Here is a 19,390-nt window from a genome sequence, read left to right on the forward strand (position 1 = left end):
GTCAGACACAATTGTGCGACTTTCACTTCCACTTCCACTTTATTTTTGTGGGATTAAATGAAAATAAAAGTGAAAGTTGTTCAGTCGTGTTTGACTCTTTGTGACCCCATGGACTATCAATTCTGTTTAGCTCAGTTCATTTCAGTCGCTCAGTCGTGTATGACTCTTTGTGACCCCATGAATTGCAGCACGCCAGGCCTCCCTGTCCATCACCAACTCCCGGAGTTCACTCAGACTCGTGTCCATCCAGTCAGTGATGCCATCCAGCCATCTCATCCTTGGTCGTCCCCTTCTCCTCCTGCCCCCAATCCCTCCCAGCATCAGAGTCTTTTCCAATGAGTCAACTCTTCACATAAGGTGGCCAAAGTATTGGAGTTTCAGCTTTAGCATCATTCCTTCCAAAGAAATCTCAGGGCTGATCTCCTTCAGAATGGATTGGTTGGATCTCCTTGCAGTCCAAGGGAATCTCAAGAGTCTTCTCCAACACCACAGCTCAAAAGCATCAATTCTTTGGTGCTCAGCTTTCTTCACAGTCCAACTCTTACATCCATACATGACCACTGGAAAAACCATAGCCTTGACTAGACGGACCTTTGTTGGCAAAGTAATGTCTCTGCTTTTCAATATGCTATCTAGGTTGGTCATAACTTTTCTTCCAAGGAGTAAGTGTCTTTTAATTTCATGGCTGCAGTCACCATCTGCAGTGATTTTGGAGCCCCAAACAATAAAGTCTGACACTGTTTCCACTGTTTCCCCATCTATTTGCCATGAAGTGATGGGAACAGATGCCATGATCTTCGTTTTCTGAATGTTGAGCTTTAAGCCAACTTTTTCATTCTCCTCTTTCACTTTCATCAAGAGGATTTTTAGTTCCTCTTCATTTTCTGCCATAAGGGTGGTATCATCTGCATATCTGAGGTTATTGATATTTTTCCCAGCAATCTTGATTCCAGCTTGTGCTTCTTCCAGCCCAGCGTTTCTCATGATGTACTCTGCATGTAAGTTAAATAAGCAGGGTGACAATATACAGCCTTGACATACTCCTTTTCCTATTTGGAACCAGTCTGTTGTTCCAGTCCATGAAATTCTCCAGGCCAGAACATTGGAGTAGATAGCCTTTCCCTTTTCCAGGGCATCTTCCCAACCCAGGGATGGAACCCAGATCTCTCTGATTGTAGGTGGATTATTTACCAGCTGAGCCACAAAGGAAGCCCAAGAATACTGGAATGGGTAGCCTATCCCTTCTCTAGCAGATCTTCACAACCCAGGAATTGAACCAGGGTCTCCTGCATTGCAGGCAGATTCTTTATGGGCAGCTTTAATTAAAAAATAATAATTAGATAAATAGTTTTTCTTCTAAATGGTGAAAAAAATTATATATCTAACCAAACTTCAAGGCAGAATAAATGGAGTACTAAATAAAAAGAAAGAAAAACTTGCTGTGACAAATATATTTCTAGTAAGTGTAAATTTAATGGAATGACTGAGCTGATATTTTATCCTTGAGTCATGATAACTTCTAAATGGTTCTAAAGCTATTCTTTTCTTCATGTTACATTTTCTGACCCTAACTATATGATTTTATCCAGTCGTACCTTTACATGTACTTGTACTTTTAAAACTCTGTGGAAAATCCCAGTGAATTCAATTAAGTATAAAATAGTCTTGGACAGATTTCAATTCTAAGACTCAATGAAAAAAGAAAAAAAAGACTCAAGGATAAATGTGGCTAAAAAGGACAAAATGTCCAGATCTTTGCCAATATCAGGAAAAAGATGATATCCTTTCAGGAACTGATACAAAAAAAATTAGAGGTTCTTTGTTAGGCTTAAAACATTCCATTAAAAAAAAAAGCACAAGGTTATCTCTCAAAATTTCAGCAAGTTGGGTCCTTCAGCATGGTCCAATGTAAAGGACTAAAATATTGGATGACATTTTTCTGTTCTGCAATCAGTAGGAAAAGAAGTTACTAGAGACGATTTTCCTGCAAATGGTTAGTTGCTATTTTCCTGTGTCAGTGTATGATTTGCTTGTCTTTTGATAAATTATCCCAACCTGGTGAATCGTGTGTATATTTGTATTTATGCAGCATGGATTTTATTTTAAAAATTTACAGTGTAACCAAAAATAATCTTCTGAAGAATCAGAAAACTTCATGGAGAAAATAGGTAAACTGTTGAATGAAATAAAATACAATCTTAAGTAATAATGCAATTTTTTTTTTTTTGGCCATTTAATGTCAAACTAGGTGAAAGAAGAATTTCAGGTCCCTACGAGTAAGTTAAAAAGCCTTCCTTCAGACTATGAACAAACCTTCAGAAGGTAAGACTAATATGAAATATTGAGAAACAGGCTTCATCATTGTGTGAATTTATTAGGTAAATAAATTACTCTGAATGAAATCAAGCTTTGATTCAATTCTAGTTTTATCACTTAAAAATGTGTGACCTTGGGAAAATTAATTAGATGTTCTGAGTCTTAATTTCTTCAACTATGAAATGGGGAATACATGTCTTGTTATAGTAAATTTACATGTGACATATTGAATTGTGAGTGCATGGCCAGAATTCGCTGTAGGAGTTCCTAGTGTAGTGATATAATCAAAATAGGATTTAAAGAGGATCATATGGACTGCTTCAAGAGAACACATTTTGGAGGCCAGAATAAAAGTGAAAAGAATTGGGCAGGAGGCTGTTTTAAGACATCAGAAAAAACATGGGGGTGGGGTGGGAAATGGTCTAATTTGGGACATATTTTTAAAGTAGAGACAATGGGATTTGTTAAGGGTATCAACAAATAATTTGAGAGGCATATGGGAGTGTAGAAGACAGTGAAGTTTTTTGTCTGGACAATTACATGACAAGTATCATTTAATGAGATAGGGAATACTTTTTTTATTGTGGAAGCTTTGAAATTTATTTTTGATGTATATGGAATTGACATCCAATTGTAGATGTCCAAAATTAGAGAGGTTGCCTACACAAGGTTGGAAATAAGTGAGGAGATAGGTACTTGAGACAGAAAATTGTAAAATAAAGTAAAAATAAAAATTAAAAAAAAAAGTGCTTCAGCATTTGTCAGGAAAAGGAGGAATATCCAACTAAAGACCCTAAGGATCCTCAGTGTGGTTTGAGAAAATTTTAAAACATTGACCTTCTATTTTTGTTTTTTTTTTTATTTTTTCTAATCACGCTGAATATATAGAAATTAACTTAAATGTGTCTCAAGTATTAGAGCTTTATTTGTTGTTTATTGCACTAGATATGCTCACTAGTGTTAGTTCCTCAGTCATGTCCAACTCTTTGTGATCCCATGGGCTCTAGCCCACCAGGCTCCCCCATTTATGGAATTCTCCAGGCAAGAATACTGGAGTTGATAGCCATTCCCTTCTCCAACAGGATCTTCCTGACCCAGAGACCCAGGGATAGAACCAAGGTCTCCCACACTGCAGGCAGATTCTTTATAGCCTGAGCCATCATTGTAATTTTATAAATGGTGTACCTTTTAAGGAATTCCCTTCTTATCTTCACTTGTTATTTCATTTCTTTCCCTTAAATTACCAAAGGTTTGTGTTCCTTTGGGATGCTATCTCTGATTTCTGTTTCATTGATGTAGTCCTACAGTGAGACTCTTAGATTGTGTGAATATTCTTATAATAGTACTTATTATATGAGCCTGATTATTTTTGGATCTCTTGTCATATCTCACTGAAGGTAGAAAACTATGCCTTATTCAACTTGGTAATCACAAGATCTACGGCAACTAGATACAAATAATCCATATACATTCTTTTAATTGAATAGATAAAAAAGATGAAACATTATGCATTTAAAAATTGCCCACTCATAAACTGTTTCTAATATGTGAATTCAGCTCCTGTAGAGACAAGATGAAACCAAGGAACAATGCGACTTACTTTGTCCTCCTGAGCCTCACACAGAATCCAAAGGAGCAGAAAGTCCTTTCTGTTATGTTTTTGCTCTTTTACATATTGACCATGGTGGGTAATGTGCTCATTGTTTTGACTATAACTGTCAGTAAGACTCTGAGCTCACCAATGTATTTTTTTCTTGCTAGCTTATCATTTATAGATTTAATTTCTTCTTCTTCAGTTTCCCCCAGATTAATTTCAGACTTGATGTTTGGGGAAAAAATACCATATCCTTTGAATTTGGCATGACACAGCTCTTTACTGAGCACCTTTTCGGTGGATCCGAGGTCTTCCTTCTGCCGGTGATGGCCTATGACCTCTATGTTGCCATCTGCAAGCCCTTGCATTATTTGGTGATCATGAGACAGAGGGTGTGTTTTGCACTGCTGGTGGTGTCTTGTGTTGGAGGTTTTCTGTACTCAGTAATTCAATTATACACTGTTTATGGGCTCCTGTTCTGTGGCCCCAATGTCATTGATCACTTTCTCTGTGACATGCAACCTTTACTGAAACTCGTCTGTACTGACACCTTTGTCAGTGGCACCTTAGTTGTGGCCAATGGGATACTGATCTGCGCTATAGTGTTTCTGCTCTTACCCATCTTCTATGGACTCTCTCTGCACTCTGAAGAATCTGAGTCAGGAAGGGAGGCTGAAAGCCCTCCAGACCTGTGGTTCCCACATCATTGTTGTCTGCTTCTTTGTTCCCTTATCACTGCTGTCTGCTTCTTTGTTCCCTTAGCAGAACTTTCCCATTGATAAATCTTTGACTGTGTTTTATGGAGTCATAACTCCTATGCTGAACCCACTAATCTATAGTCTAAGTAATTCTGAACTGGCTAATGCTATGAAGAGGCTCTGGAGAAAAAAATATCATTATCAGACAGTAGATAAATGCCTTATCTATCATGACAAAAGTAATTTAGCATTAGAGCCTATAATCTTGGAGTGTGAAAGTTTTCATAAGTCTGATGCAAAAACATATCTTTACTCTGATTTATATGTATAATTAAAATATGTACTATATGTTTGTGTTGCTATTTTTTATTTTTAATTGGAGGATATTTATTTTTTAATATTGTGATGGCTTCTGCTATACATCAACATGAATCTACCATATGTTTATTAACAGTTTCTTTGCTAGAATGTAAACTTTATAATATCTATTTTAACACTGTACTTAGAGAGGGAAAATGTATTTATGGTAAGGAGTCAATAATAATATGTCATTTATTACTGAATTAGATTTTTATAAACACACCATTATTTACTCAAATTTTGATTTAATTCTTTCTCATTCTTAATTTTATTTTAGTCATAGTTTTTGGTTTTATCTTCAATATTTTTATTGTACTAGATAAATGTTGAAAATATATAGATTGTCTTCTTATTCATTTTCATTTGTTTTACATATTACATTTTAGTATAATATTACTAAGTGAAATACTGAAAATATATTGGATAAGAATACAGATAGAAATAGAATTATGCAACATTCAGCACCTGGAATAAAACTCTTGCTCATCAACAAACCTGAGCCTCCCAGACTTTTCAGATGTGGTCATTTCACTTTGTTTCTAAAATTCTTTAAGTAATAATCTTTTCAAAAGTAAGTATATTTTCACATATTTTTGCTACTATTTTTATAACTAACATTGTTAAATAGTAACAAAAATATATGAAAATATCCTGTGTATGCATTTTGCATTTTACTTCTCTAACTCCTGAAGATCTTTACATGCAAGTGTGTGTGCTAAGTTGCTTCAGTTGCATCTAACTCTGTGCCACCCTATGAACTGTAGCCCGCCAGGCTCCTCTGTTCATGGAATTCTCCAGGCAAGAATACTGGAGTGGATTGCCTCTCCAGTGATCTTCCCAACCCAAGGATTGAAGCCAGGTCTCTCACACTGCAGGCAGATTCTTTACCATCTGAGCCACCAGGGAGCCTCCATACAAGTATATATAAGACTAAGTCATTTTTTCTTCATACTGCTTAACTGTGATATAAAGATACACTAATATTGATGTATCCAGTCTTATTCATCTTTTCCTCTTTTACTCCCCTTAGTTTGGAAAATACCCTTTTGACACATTCCAAAATTCAATGCTTAGTAAAATGCATGTTATATGAAAATCTGATTAAAGAAATTATTCTACTTTTATACTTTAATTACAAATAAATAAATAAAGTTGAATTAGAGCATCTATTCATAGGTTTATTAAGAAATTTTATGTTTTACTTGATTGTTCATCTTTATCTATACTGAATGGCATTTAATTATATACTAAAAAATTATCTCATTTATTTTGTATGTGGAATGATTACTTTTTTAGTTTTTAATTTGTTTTTCTTATTTTTATACTGTGCAGAACATTTAAAATTTGATGTAACCAAAATATTCTTCTCCACATTTAACTTTTTAAGTCTTTTTGCTATTTTATGTTTTTTATTTAAAATTTGAAACCATCTACATATCATTTGATGTGAAGTGAAGTGTTAAGTAGGGATTACATTTCAATTATTGCTCAAGATTTCCAATTTTTAGATGGATATTTATATCTCCCCATAGCTCTGGTATTCAAATTATGCAATCAAAAATATGGCATGTATTTGGATCAAATTCAGGCTGCCGTTATGTTCACTTGATCTCTTTTTTCATGTGTAATTTAACACAGAATATAATTATATGAGATGTTATGGGTAGGGAGGTGGGAGGGGGGTTCATGTTTGGGAACGCATGTAAGAATTAAAGATTTTAAAGTTTAAAAAAAATAAAAAATAAAAAAAATAAAATAAACTTTATATCTTATAAGTCTAGGACTCTTTTATTTAGTTTTCCTTATCAGAGCTATGCTTATTCTTACATATTCATACTTTAAAATTAAATTTCAGTATGCCTTTCTAGTTAGAACTGTACTTAGTATTTTGAATAGATAATTCATAATTATCTATTATCTGAGAATTCATAATTTTTATACACAAACTGCATAGGTCTTCCACTTAGAGGTTTTCCTTTATGTTCAAGTCTCTCTATGTTTCTAGTTTGGAACTTTAGATTTTTGAATTTTTATGCCACTGTTTTAAAGTGGATTATATCTTCTATCACATTTTCCAAGCACCTGTACTTTCGATGTACGACATCTGTTTTTTAAGCTTTTTTAATAACATGATCTTCACAGTACATCCATCATTTAAAAAAAATTCTAAGTTCTATAAATTTTGATACACAAGTCATGTAGTCACTGTAGCATTCAATATGAAGAATATTTCATCATCAGTAGTATTTCTCCATGCACTTTGTAATCACCTCCTGCCTCCATTTCCAAGTCCATTTCCATTCCTTTAGTTTTATCATTTTCCAGAATGTCAATTAAATTCAGTCATATGGTATGTAGACTTTCCCTCCTAGTTTTATTGGGATATGATTGACAAATTAAAATGTATATTTCAGATTACAGTGTGATGACTTTATACACATATACTCTGTTGAAGTGGTTAAGAGTCCATACTTTCAAAACAGAGGGCATAGGTTCTACCCTTGGTTAAAGAACTAAAATCCTGCTTGCTCTATGGTGCAGACAAAAAAGGAAGGATTAGAAAAAAAAATCAAGGGTACAATATAGCTTAATAAACTATAGCCAACATGAGCTTCCCAGGTAGCACTAGTGCAGTCAGTGCAGGATACATAAGTGATGCAGGTTCAATCCCTGGGTCAAGAAGGTCCCCTGGAGTAGGAAATGGCAATTTGCTCCAGCATTCTTGCCTGGGAATTCCCATGGATACAAGAACCTGGCAGGCTGCAGTCCATGGGGTCACAAAAGTCTGACACAACTGAGCGACAGCACAGCACATGTTATGTTTCACGGATACATACAAGCTAAGAAAAAGAATAGTAAATATATAGATTTTAATATTTCAAAGTAGTGTTACTGAAGGTTAGTGGGAAACAGAATAATTATTCTGTACATGTACTGGGAAAATTCATTAATTCTTCTAATCAGAAAAGTGAAAGTAGCTCAGTCGTGCCTGACTCTTGTGAGCCCATGGACGATACAGTCCATGGAATTCTGCAGGCCAGAATATCAGAGTGGGTAACGTTTCCTTCCTCCAGGGAATCTTCCCAACCCAGGGATCAAACCCAGGTCTCCCACATTGCAGGTAAATTCTTTACCAGCTGGTTAGAAAGGAATGAGTATTTCCTCTTCACACTACTTGAAAATGTATATCCTACAGGTTTTGGGTTGTTGTGTTTTCATTTTCATTAGTTTCTATGCATATTTTAATTTCTTTTTTTATTTCTTCTGTGATTTGTTGGTTATTCAGAAGTGTGTTGTTCAACCTCCATATGTTGGAATTTTTAATAGTTTTTCTCCTGTAATTGAGATCTAATCTTAATGCATTATGGTGAGAAAAGATGGTTGGAATGATTTCGATATTTTTAATTTCATCAAAGGTTAGATTTATGGCCCAGGATGTGATCTATCCTGGAGAAGGTTCCATGAGCACTTGAGAAAAAGGTGAAATTCATTGTTTTGGGGTGAAATGTCCTATAGATATCAATTAGGTCTAACTGGTCTAATGTATCATTTAAAGTTTGCATTTCCTTGTTAATTTTCTGTTTAGTTGATCTGTCCATAGGTGTGAGTGGGGTATTAAAGTCTCCCACTATTATTGTGTTATTGTTAATTTCCCCTTTCATACTTGTTAGCATTTGTCTTACATATTGTGGTGCTCTTATATTGGGTGCATATATATTGATAATTGTTATATCTTCTTCTTGGATTGATCCTTTGATCATTATGTAGTGGCCTTCTTTATCTCTTTTCACAGCCTTCATTTTAAAGTCTATTTTATCGGAGATGAGTATTGCTACTCCTGGTTTCTTTTGGTCTCTATTTGCATGGAATATCTTTTTCCAGCCCTTCACTTTCAGTCTGTATGCGTCCCTTGTTTTGAGGTGGGTCTCTTGTAAACAGCATATAGAGGGGTCTTGTTTTTGTATCCATTTGGCCAATCTTTGTCTTTTGGTTGGGGCATTCAATCCATTTACGTATAAGGTAATTATTGATAAGTATGATCCTGTTATCATTTACTTTATTGTTTTGGGTTTGGGTTTATATACCCTTTTTGTGTTTCCTGTCTAGAGAATATCCTTTAGCCATTGTTGGAGAGCTGGTTTGGTGGTGCTGAATTCTCTCAGCTTTTGCTTGTCTGTAAAGCTTTTGATTTCTCCTTAATATTTGAATGAGATCCTTGCTGGGTACAGTAATCTTGGCTGTAGGTTATTTTCTTTCATCACTTTAAGTATGTCTTGCCATTCCCTCCTGGCCTGAAGAGTTTCCATTGAAAGATCAGCTGTTATCCTTATGGGAATCCCCTTGTGTGTTATTTGTTTTTTTTTCCCCTTGCTTCTTTTAATATTTGTTCTTTGTGTTTGATCTTCGTTAATTTGATTAATATGTGTCTTGGGGTGTTTCGCCTTGGGTTTATCCTATTTGGAACTCTCTGGGTTTCTTGGACTTGGGTGATTATTTCCTTCCCCATTTTAGGGAAGTTTTCAACTATTATCTCCTCAAGGATTTTCTCATAGTCTTTCTTTTTGTCTTCTTCTTCTGGGACTCTTATAATTCGAATGTACATCAGCAGATGAATGGATAAGAAAGCTGTGGTACATATACACAATGGAGTATTACTCAGCCATTAAAAAGAATACATTTGAATCAGTTCTGATGAGATGGATGAAACTGGAGCCGATTATACAGAGTGAAGTAAGCCAGAAAGAAAAACACCAATACAGTATACTAACACATATATATGGAATTTAGAAAGATGGCAATGATGACCCTGTATGCAAGACAGCAAAAAAGACACAGATGTGTATAATGGACTTTTGGACTCAGAGGGAGAGGGAGAGGGTGGGATGATTTGGGAGAATGGTATTGAAACATGTATACTATCATGTAAGAAACGAATCACCAGTCTATGTTCAATGTAGGATACAGCATGTTTGGGGCTGGTGCACGGGGATGACCCAGAGGGATGTTGTGGGGAGGGAGGTGGAAGGCGGTTTCATGTTTGGGATCGCATGTACACCCGTGGTGGATTCATGTCAATGTATGGCAAAACCAATACAGTATTATAAAGTAAAATAAAGTAAAAATAAAAAGTTAAAAAATAAAATAAAACCAGCTTGAACACCTGGAAAAAAAAAAAAGAAAATGTATATCCTATGTGGGTTAAATATGTAAATGTGAAAGTGTGCTAAGTTGCTCAGTTGTGTCTGACTCTTTGCCACCTCGTAGATTGTATTCTGTTGTCTGGGGATTATCACAGCAAGAATACTGGAGTAGGTTGCCATTTCCTCCTCCAGGGGATCTTTCCAACCCAGCAGGTTCTTTACCACTGAGCCACCTGGGAAGCCTAAATAATGAAAATGATTCACTTTAAAAAGCATAAAGATAATCATCCTTATAACTTGGACAGGAAGAACAAGAACTTTGAGAGGTATATACAGAGATCTTTCATCCTGGATCCACATTTCATGTCCCTATGTGAGGAATCATAGCATATGTGAGGAATCCTTGATGAGACCACATTCACTGCTATATCCAGGTATGAATTCTTCTCATTCTGATAATCTGGAAGTATTTAATTCACCATTTAAATTTCTTTCTGGTTAGAAGATCTAAAGTGCATTATATTTCTTTCACCAGTGCTAGTTCACCAGTGGAGATGTTGGGTCTGGGGATTTCTGTCTGTGGATCCTTGAGCTGGTGGATGAGGCTAGGGACCAGTGTGTTCCCTGATGAGTGAGCTGAGTCCTGACATAGTGGGCTGAAGGATCTTTATGATCACAGGGTTGCTGTCTACCCATTGGTGTTTGAAGCCAGGCCCTAATGGGTCCTGAAGCTGTGCCAGCTCACTGTTGGGTGAAACTGGTCCTGGGTTCTCTGGTGGCAGGGTCCAGGAGTTCAGAACCTGGTCTTGGCCTGCCCATGGATGGGGCTGAAGACCAAGGAATCATGGATTTGCTGCCCAGCCGCTGGTGAGCAAGCATGTTCACAGGTGGCTGGGGTTTCAGAACTTCCCACAGTAGCCAGCTTGCTGGTGGACAGGTTGTATCCTTTGCCCATTGGTTTGGGGCTTCCTAGGTACGGAGCCGACTGACAGTGGTGGGGGCTCCAAAGCAAAGCTTGCCAGCACTAGTGTCCTGATGGAGGCTGGTTCCTCAGAATGGCTGCTCCAAGCATGTCTCCCCACGGAGAGTCTCAAATTCTTCCTGCCTCTCTAGAAAATGCCCCAAGATCAGCAAGTGAGTCTCATTCAAAATCCACCAAATGACAGTTTCTGCCCTGGTTGGCTGCTGGAGCCTGTGTGATTTGGTGTGGGGTCTTTTAGGGAGGCGTCTCTATGGTCTACATCCATCTTCTGGCTCTCTCTAAAGTAAGCCCCACTGGCCTTCAAGACATGTTATTTTGTGGGCCATCTTCCTCATGTAGGACTCCTTGGCTGAGGAGCTCAATGTAGTGCGCAGACTTTTCACTCCTTGGGGAGAAACGCTGCAGTTGTCATTATCCACCCATTTGTGATGCAGGGGTCTTAACAATGTTGTGTTTCTATTCTTCCTATCTTTTGTTGTGGGATCTTCCTGGTATCTTTTGTTTCAGAGAATTTTTTTTCCCTACTTTCTTTCCCATCAGTAGTTGTTTCATAAGTAGTTGTTCTTTTGGTGTCACTGTTGGAAAACTGAGCTCAGGGTTTTTACTCTGCATGACGAAGTGAAGTGAAGTGAAGTGAAGTTGCTCAGTCGTGCCCTGACTCTTCGTGACCCCATGCACAGTAGCCTGCACCACGCTCCTCTGTCCACGGGATTTTCTAGGCAAAAATACTAGAGTGGGTTGCTGTTTCCTTCTCCAGGGAATCTTCCCGACCCAGAGATCGAACCCAGGTCTCGCACATTGTAGACAAACTCTTTACCTTATGAGCTATCAGGGAAGACCACTCTGAATGATGGCCATTCTCGTATATGTCTGCTTTTATGCCAAATCCACACTGCTATTATTATCATCGTTTTATAGTGCTTTAGAATCAAAAATAGGAGACTTCCAAATATGTTCTTCTTTTTCAAGATTGTTTTGGCTGTTTGGAGTCCATTGAGATTTCGAATAATTTTTAGGAGGCATTTTTTCTATTTCTGCCAAAAAGAAAATAAAAACAGTTTGGCGGATTTTGATAGGGATTATATTGAATATCCAAATAACTTTATGCAGTGTCAACATCTTAATAATATTAAGTATTTCAGCTCATGAATATCTTTTTATATTTGTGTGCTTTTTGTAACATCTTTCAGTAGTATTTTGTAGTTTTCAGTGTAGAAGACTTTGCTTCTCACTGAAATTTACTTTTGGACTTCACTGGTGGCTTAACTAGTAAAGAATACACCTGCAATGAGGGAAACCTGGGTTTGATCCCTGGGTTGAGAAGATCCCCTGGAGAAGGGAAAGGCTACCCACTCCTGTATTCTGGCCTGGAGAATTCCATGGAATATATAGTCCATGGAGTCACAAAGAGTCAGACATAACTGAGCAACTTTCACTTACGTTTACTTTTAATTATCTTATTCTCTTTGATGATCTCATAGATGGAATTATATTCTTAATTTCCTCTTTGTTGTATTTATTGACACCATAGAAATTTAACATCCTTTCGAGATGAAAACTTTTCAACAATTAGGAACAAAAGAAATGTACCAAACCACGATAGACCATTCAGGTATGACCTAAATCAAATCCTGTATGATTATACAGTGGAAGTGAGAGGTAGATTTAAGGGACTAGATCTGATAGACAGAGTGCCTGATGAACTATGAATGGAGCTCCGTGATGTTGTACAGGAGACAGAGATTAAGACCAACCCCGTGGAAAAGAAATGTAAAAAAGCAAAATGGCTGTCTGGGGAGGCCTTACAAATAGCTGTGAAAAGAAGAGAAGCGAAAAGCAAAGAAGAAAAGGGAAGATATAAGCATCTGAATGCAGAGTTCCAAAGAATAGCAAGAAGAGATAAGAAAGTGTTCCTCAGGGATCAATGCAAAGAAATAGAGGAAAATAACAGGATGGGAAAGACTAGAGATCTCTTCAAGAAAATTAGAGATACCAAGGAAACATTTCATGCAAAGATAGGCTCGATAAAGGACAGAAATGGTATGGACCTAACAGAAGCAGAAGATATTAAGAAGAGGTGGCAAGAATACACGGAAGAACTGTACAAAAAAGATCTTCATGAACCAGATAATCATGATGGTGTGATCACTCACCTAGAGCCAGACATCCTGGAATGTGAAGTCAAGTTGGCCTTAGAAAGCATCACTACGACCAAAGATGGTGGAAGTGATGGAATTCCAGTTGAGCTGTTTCAAATCCTGAAAGATGATGCTGTCAAAGTGCTGGACTCGGTATGTCAGCAAATTTGGTAAACTCAGCAGTGGCCACAGGAAAGGAAAAGGTCAGTTTTCATTCCAATCCCAAAGAAAGGCAATGCCAAAGAATGCTCAGACTACCTCACAATTGCACTCATCTCACAGGTTAGTAAAGTAATGCTCAAAATTCTCCAAGCCAGGCTTCAGCAGTATGTGAATCGTGAACATCCAGATGTTCAAGCTGGTTTTAGGAAAGGCAGAGGAACCAGAATCCAAATTGCTAACATCTGCTGGATCATCAAAAAAGCAAAAGAGTTCCGGGAAAACATCTATTTCTGCTTTATTGAGTATGCCAAAGCCTTTGACTGTGTGGATCACAATAAACTGGGTAAAATTCTGAAAGAGATGGCAATATCAGACCACTTGACCTGCCTCTTGAGAAACCTATATGCAGGTCAGGAAGCAACAGTTAGAACTGGACATGGAACAACAGACTGGTTCCAAATAGGAAAAGGAGTATGTCAAGGCTGTATATTGTCATCATGCTTATTTAACTTATATGCAGAGTACATAATGAGAAACGCTGGGCTGGAAGAAGCACAAGCTGGGATCAAGATTGCTGGGAGAAATATCAATAACCTCAGATATGCAGATGATGTCACCCTTATGGAAGAAAGTGAAGAGGAACTAAAAAGCCTCTTGCTGAAAGAGGAGAGTGAAAAAGTTGGCTTAAAGCTCAACATTCAGAAAACGAAGATCATGGCATCTTGTCCCATCACTTCATGGGAAATAGATGGGGAAACTTTGGAAACAGTGTCAGACTTTATTTTGGGGGGCTCCAAAATCACTGCAGATGGTGACTGCAGCCATGAAATTAAAAGACGCTTACTCTTTGGAAGAAAAGTTATGACCAACCTAGATAGCATATTAAAAAGCAGAGACTACTTTGTCAACAAAAGTCCATCTAGTCAAGGCTGTGGTTTTTCCAGTAGTCATGTATGGATGTGAGAGTTGGACTGAAGAAAGCTGAGCACAGAAAAATTGATGTTTTTGAATTGTGGTGTTGGAGAAGACTCTTTAGAGTCTCTTGGACTGCAAGGAGATCCAACGAGTCCATTCTAAAGGACCTCAGTCCTGGTTGTTCTTTTGAAGGAATGATGCTAAAGCTGAAACTCCAGTACTTTGGTCACCTCATGTGAAGTGTTGATTCATTGGAAAAGACTCTGATGCTGGGAGGGATTGGGGGTAGGAGGAGAAGAGGATGACAGAGGTTGAGATGCCTGGATGGCATCACTGACTCGATGGACGTGAGTCTGAGTGAACTCCAGGAGTTGGTGATGGACAGGGAAGCCTAGCGTGCTGCGATTCATGGGGTCACAAAGAGTCAGACATGACTGAGCGACTGAACTGAACTGATGATAGAGCTGTGTATGACACATCCACAGGGAATGTTAGACTCTATAGAAAAGTTGAACACTTTCCCCTTAAAAATTAGGAGTAAGAGAAGTGTGCACACTTTCACCACGTTGTAGAAACACAGATCTTCAAAACTTTTCTTGGAACTTTTAGAATTTTCCACAAATAGATTGTATCATCTCTGAAGTGATTTTATAATTAATTAAATTTTACTTAATTTTATTGTTTGTAACAGTGTTTCCAATGGTAGCCACATTCTAATGTTTGGATTTCAGCTTCAGCACCACCCTAAAAACCACCTTCTCCGATTACATTATCCATAGAAAAATTCCCTCTTTTATTTCTGTCACTGTACTTTATTTGTTGTCATATTGTCAGTGAATGGGGCTTCCCTGTGGCTCAGATGGTAAAATGTCTGCCTGCAATGCTGGAAACCTGGATTTGATCCCTGGGTTGGGAAGATCCCCTGGAGAAGGAAATGACAACCCACTCTAGTACTCTTGCCTGGAAAATTCCATGAGCAGAGAAGCCTGGCAGGCTACAGTCCATGGGGTCACAGAGAGTCAGACACGACTGAGTGACTTTCACTCACTCACTCATGGTACAGTTGGTGGCATTAAACAGGAAACTTAGCTTAAAAATAACTACTAGGTAAATAACTAGTAATCACTTATCAACTGGTGATAAAATTATATATCTAACAAAAATTTAAGGTAAATAAATATAATATTAATTAAATAAAAAGAAACATGAATTTGTTGTGGCAGTTGGGAAGTTTGTCTTTAATTAGTCAAACTGGAACAAAATGCCTGGTCTGATATTTCACTCCTGAGTTGCAGTAACTTCATAATGGTTTTAAGACCATATTTTCCTCCATGTTACACTTTCTGACCTAATTATGTGATTTGACCTTATAGTATCTTTACATGTACAGGTAGTTTTAACATTTAGTTGAACATCCCAGTGAATTTAATTAAGGAAGGATTGATATTGGTTTCAGGACTCAGTGATAAATGTAGCTAGAAGGGATGTGTCTAGTTATCATTATCAATATCAGGAAAAAGATGATGTCCTTTTAAGAACTGATGTAAAATTTTAGGAGGTCCTTTTTTAGGCTTAAAACATTGCATAAAAAAGAGAAAAACACAAGAATCTCTGTCAAAGTCTAGGTTCAAGTATTCTAGCTTTACCAACAAAATGAAAAGAGAAGATCTAAGCAATTGAATGGTATTTTTCTATTTTGATATTAGTAGGAAAATAAATTACTATAGACACATTTTCTTGGGAAATGACTGGTTGCTATCTTTCTATGTAAATATAGGATTTGTTCAATTTTTGATAAATTATCCTAATGTGGTAATTTCTTTCTGCATATGCATGAAATTTCTTTAAATAACTTATACAAATAAAAAACTCTTTTGAATAGTCAGAAAACTCATGGAGAAAATGGACAGACACTGGAGTGATATAAGATATTTCTTTAAGAAATAATGCAAACCTTTTCCTTCTGTTATCAAACTGGATGAAAGAAGAATTCAAGATGCATATGAGTGATTTTAATATTTATTCTGAAGATAATGAGCAAGCCTCCACAAGTAAGGCCAATAGTAAATAGTGGGAAGTAGGCGTCATAATTGTGTGGTTTTCTTTACTATTGAGGAAATTTAATCACCTTGAAATAAATCAAATTTAGAATCAATTCTAGTTTTATCACTTAAAAATGTGTGACCCTGGAAATATTAATTTAATGTTCTGTGCCTTAATTTCTTCAACTATGAAACAGAGATTACATTTCTCATTAAGTTTAAATGTGATATATTATATTGTCAGCATGTGATTGAAACTGACTTTATATGCATACATAGTCAGTTGAGTCTGACTCTTGTGACCTTGTGGATTGTAGCCCACCAGTCTCCTCTGTCCATGGGATTTTCCAAGCAAGAATACTGGAGTAGTTTGCCATTTCTTGCTTCAAAGGATCAAATCCAGGTCTTCTGCATTATATTCACTGATAGCTTTAAGAGAACACATTTATTGGAGGCCAGAATAGAAGTGGAGAAACAGGGCAGGAGGCCATTGTTTTAGGCCGTGAAGAAAATGCAAGTAGCAAATGATCCAATTTGTGATGTATTTAGAAGTAGAGACAACAAGGTTTGCTAAAGGTATCCCTTAGTAAGATGAGAACACTAGGGAGTGAAGAACATGATGAAGCTTTTGGTTTTTTTGAGCAGTAACATGGAAGTTGATATTTAACAAGATGAGAAATTCCCTTTTTATTGTGGAATATTTAAAACTTATTTCTGCATGTGTTAAATGGATATCCAATTGTACGTCCAAAGTTGGAGATGTTGCATATATTTTGTTTTGCATTGTTTCACAGCTGTCTCATAGTTCTTTCTATTGTCCAGCAAAATAAAATGTAGCATGTGCCAGGATCCAAAGCTCCATTTGTAACAATGGTTATGTTTTTATAGTCTTTGCACATATTTATGTAGAATTTAAAGACAAAGGTGAAAATAGATGGAAAGCTAGAGCCTGGAGACAAACTTACAGTGCTTTGGCATTTACTGATTAGAAAATGAGGAATATCCAACTGAAGACCTTAGGAAAGAAGTTTCAGTGAGGTTTGACACAATTCAGGACAGTGACCTTCTATTTATAGTTTTACCTACTAACAGTGAACATTGAAATTAGCTTAAATGGATCTTAAGTATTATACCTTTGTGACTTTATATATGGTGTACCTTTTAAAGGAATTCCTTTCTCATATTCTTGTTTCATATAAAACTCCTAGAGGAGAACATAGGCAAAACACTCTCAGACATAAATCACAGCAGGATCCTCTATGATCCACCTCCCAGAATTCTGGAAATAAAAGCAAAAATAAACAAATGGGATCTAATTAAAATTAAAAGCTTCTGCACAACAAAGGAAAGTATAAGCAAGGTGAAAAGACAGCCTTCTGAATGGGAGAAAATAATAGAATAATAATAAACTGACAAACAACTAATCTCAAAAATATACAAGCAACTTATGCAGCTCAATTCCAGAAAAATAAATGACCCAATCAAAAAATGGGCCAAAGAACTAAATAGACATTTCCTTTAAAAAACATTTTAAAAATTGCTTCCTCTGTAAAGCCTTCTCTGACTTCAGCTTGATTGATTTTATACTGAGCTTGATTGATGTTATGCTTTAGCTTGATTAATATATATGTATATTGACTATAAACTTGTGTGAATATTCTTATAAAGGTACTTACTACATGGTTCTGGAATTATCTATTTACTGAGGGTAGGAAAATATGCCTTATTTAACTTGGTATTCATAATATCTGTGACACATTGGACACAAATACATAATTCATGTAAATTCTTTTAATTGGCTGACTAAAAAAGATGAAGTTTATAATGCATAAACTGCCCCCCCCTCCCATCTTGATTTGTAGGTAAACTGTTTTAATGTGTGAACTCAGTTCCTGTCCAGACTGGATGGAACCATGGAACAATGTAACTTACTTTGCCCTCCTGGGCCTCACACAGAATCCAAAGGAGCAGAAAGTCCTTTTTGTTCTGTTCTTGCCCTTCTACATTTTCACTCTGGGGGGAAATCTGCTCATTGTTGTGACTATAACTGTCAGTAAGACCCTCAACTCACCTATGCACATTTTTCTTGCTTGCTTATCATTTATAGATCTAATGTATGCCTCTTCTATCTTCCCTAGATTGATTTCAGACTTGTACTTTGGGGAAGATACCATATCCTTCCAAACTTGTCTGACCCAGCTGTTTACAGAGCACTTTTTTTGGTGGATCAGAGATCGTCCTTCTGCTGGTGATGGCCTGTGACCGCTATGTGGCCATCTGTAAGCCCTTGCATTATTTGGTGATCATGAGGCAAAGGGTGTGTTTCATGCTTCTGGTGTTGTCATTTGTTGGTGGCTTTGTGCACTCAGTAATTAATCTTCTCACATTTATAGTCTCCCATTCTGTGGCCCCGATGTCATTGATCACTTTCTCTGTTCCCTTTACTGAAACTCGTCTGTACTGACACCAACATCATAGGCATCTTAGTTGTGGCCAATGGAGGACTGATCTGCAATATTGTTTTCTTACTGTTACTCATCTCCTATGGAGTCATCCTGCACTCTCTGAAGAACCCGAGTCAGGAAGGGTGGCAGAAAACCCTCCAGACATATGGTTCCCACATCCCTCTGGTTGTCTGCTTGTATTTTCATGTATGTAAGACCTGTATTTTATGTAAGACCTGCTAAGACCTTCCCCATTGACAAATCATTTTGAGTGTATTTTATACACTTATAACCCCCATGTTGAACCCATTAATCTACAGTCTAAGAAATTCCAAATTCAGACTCAAATTGAAGAAAGTAGGAAAAACCACTAGACCATTCAGGTATGACTTAAATCAAATCCCTTATGATTATACAGTGGAAGTGAGAAATAGATTTAAGGACCTAGATCTGATAGATAGAGTGCCTGATGAACTATGGAATGAGGTTCATGACATTGTATAGGAGACAGGGATCAAGACCATCCCCATGGAAAAGAAATGCAAAAAAGCAAAATGGCTGGCTGGGGAGGCCTTACAAATAGCTGTGAAAAAAAGAG

General features: G+C 36.9%; 1 protein-coding gene and 1 pseudogene across 1 annotated transcript in view; both read left to right on the forward strand.

The window, feature by feature from the left end:
- Nucleotides 1–19,390, forward strand: part of LOC102181832 (NADPH--cytochrome P450 reductase) — a gene marked incomplete in the record, with an annotated part of 1,163,480 nt that overhangs the window by 420,682 nt on the left and 723,408 nt on the right.
- Nucleotides 18,254–19,128, forward strand: LOC102190400 (annotated as a pseudogene).

The sequence above is a fragment of the Capra hircus genome, chromosome 25 (genome assembly GCF_001704415.2).
Source record: "Capra hircus breed San Clemente chromosome 25, ASM170441v1, whole genome shotgun sequence".
Lineage (NCBI taxonomy): Eukaryota > Metazoa > Chordata > Mammalia > Artiodactyla > Bovidae > Capra > Capra hircus.